We start from the raw sequence: 2668 nt of genomic DNA, 5'->3' as shown, positions 1-2668 counted from the left end.
GCTAGTATTAGTGGGCTTTCTCACCTCATTGTAAGTTTCCATAATTAGTGAATATAGACTTCTCATTATGATTAAAAATACAGACTTAAAAAAAACAACAACACAGTAGCCAGCTTTCTGCTTTGCTATTCTCCACCCCAGCCCCATAAAGTCAAGCAAAGCCTACAAAAAAAGCCTACAAAAAAACTTTAAAAAATATTTTGCTTCTCAGTGACACCAGAGATGGAGACAGAGATGAGGGCATGGAGCTAGGTATCGAGCAGCTGAGGACTCTAGACTCATGGAAAGAGAAAGGCTGTGTGCTGGCGGCCAGGTGTTGGTATCCAGGAGGCAGGCTTGCAGAATGTGCCTGTTGGTTGTTTGAATGAGTATATATTCCTGAGTAGTTTTGTGTACATCCTAAAAACAAAATTAAAAAAAAAACATAGGGAGTAGAAGCAAGTACTATTGAATGATGATGCACAGAGGTGATTGTAATCATTGAAATGAAATGATGAGTGTAAAACTAATGTTCCCCTATGTAAACTATCACTCCATTCACAATAAAAGCTTTAAAAAATTACATCCAAATGGCAAATTTTTTTTTTTTTTTTTTGCTTCTTACAGCAAATATAAGTTACATTCAGATGTAATAGGTATTTATAAAAGAATGGTGCTGGGGTACTTCTCTGCTCACTGCCAGGGAAGCGCCAAAGCGGCTGACTCCTCAGTATCAGGTTTGGTATTCGTGATGCCACCAGTTTAAGCCATTGTAAAAGAGGACGATGCCTCCCAAGGCCATGGCAGCAATAATGCACCTCTGACTGAAAGACAGGGCTATGGCTCACATCCCGGCATTACAGCCAGGGTAGGCGAAGAGTTGCTTGAAGTCAGACACCTACCACACCATGACCACACCATTATCTCCTTCTGTGAGCAGGTACTTCCCATCCTGGCTCAGCTACATGGCTTTTGTATTATCATCTGTTTCAATAGTGGCCTTGAGTTTCCCACTCATGCTGAACATACAGAAGAGGTCGTTTTCATAGAATATGACCCAATGACCCTGTCTAGAAGCCTGAATGAGTTTTGGTTTCAGGCAACTATCGGGACCCTTCAAGGTCCGCAACAGGTCTCCATTCATGGATTATATGAGTCATGGTCCTCCTTTAGAGCCACTTAGTACTCTGGTAGCGTAGTGGTTACGAATCGGGCTGTGAACCGCAAGGTCAGCAGTTCGAAACTACCAGCTGTTCCGCGGGAGAGAGATGAGGTGTTCTGCTCCCGTAAAGATTTACAGCCTTGGAAACCCTGTACAGGGTTGCTATGAGTTGGAACCGACTCCACGGTACTTAACAACAACAACAACAGTACCAGGCCACGCTCGGTGCAGACTGCAACACAGGCAGTCTCATAGTCATGGCCAGTCCAAATGGCCTGAGGTGTAGTGGTCTCACTGCCTGGGTTATCTCCAATCCCACTGTTCTTTCCATTCCAGTACCATGGTAGAAGGGTTGCATCACATGATCCTGAGAGAAGGTAGCTATTTCCCCCAAAGTATGACTCAGAACAGGGGAGGCAATTGACAACATCCCAGTGGCCATACACCACTTGAATCAGTTTTCCTGTGTATGTGGAATAGACTCAGAACTCTTGTCTCAGAAGCCACAAACAAGAATCTAGTGGTTGTCTGAAGTAATGACAAAGCCCTGGGAATGGACTTGAATGGTTTGGTCCAAAAGGTCAGTGATTTGCCTTCTGTGCGTTCCTGTTTTGCTGGCTATAAGAGGATTGATTTCCACTGGCAGTTGGCATGGCTGGTCTTGTACAGTACCTTATTGAGCAGCAAGGTTGTACCACTTGTTCACAGCAAATAACCTATTAGCAGGGATTGTGATCACAGCAGCACTTGCCAAGCCGGGCTGGGTTTTGGGTGACAGAATAGTTGAAGGGGAACTTGTGGACAATTCTGCTGAGTTTGGTGTGTGAACATCAATGGACTCACTTGCATGACAGACTCTCTGGGAGGATGGAGCTTTATAAGCAGTTAAGAAGGGGTCTGTCCAAAACTTCAGATTTGACCTTCAACAGTTTATTTTTTTTTATGTATATATACCACTTTGTAAATATATATTGATTTAAATGTCCAAAAGGCACAATTTTCAAGTCAGCCTCCTGCCCGCAGGCACACTGCTTTTCTCAGTCCACTGCTTCTTTCATCATTTCAGTTGTCACCGCTTTTCTGGTTAGGATCCATAGTTCCTTTCATGTTATTCCTTCTTGATGATTCTAGGGTCCTCTGTTCCTGAAATGACAGATTAACTGATATCCCCTTTTAGTTGCACCTCTTCTACATTTACAGTTGTGACACTCACCATTAGACCTGAAAACAATTACTCACATCTGAATCATAAAATCCTATCCCCCTCATCACCAGACCCATCTGGACAAGAGGAAAACTATTCAGTAGGGTTTCTGTCTTACTCCCCTCATTCAGACACTGGGCAGCCTCATGAAAGCTTGTAAGCCAGCCACTTTGTGCCTTTATGGTCCCCCATGTTTGATAGATGAAGTCTAAGTTGCCGTCTCTATCAACCCAGAGTACTGAGGAGGCAAGCTTGATCCTTGATATGAAGAATCCTTCCCTATTCAGTTGGAATTTGGGTAACTTCATCCATCCATAGGCAAA

The 2668-nt window shown here is 43.5% G+C and overlaps 1 pseudogene; it reads right to left on the bottom strand.

Annotated features, from left to right (window-relative positions):
• Positions 1-712: 712 nt before the first annotated feature.
• On the bottom strand, positions 713-2071 carry LOC102814056 (annotated as a pseudogene).
• Between the last annotated feature and the right edge of the window lie 597 nt (positions 2072-2668).

The sequence above is a fragment of the Chrysochloris asiatica genome, unplaced genomic scaffold (genome assembly GCF_000296735.1).
Source record: "Chrysochloris asiatica unplaced genomic scaffold, ChrAsi1.0 scaffold00062, whole genome shotgun sequence".
Taxonomy (NCBI): Eukaryota; Metazoa; Chordata; class Mammalia; order Afrosoricida; family Chrysochloridae; genus Chrysochloris; species Chrysochloris asiatica.
Note: the sequence above shows the minus strand (reverse complement) of the source record. Positions and strands in the feature narration are given on the sequence as shown.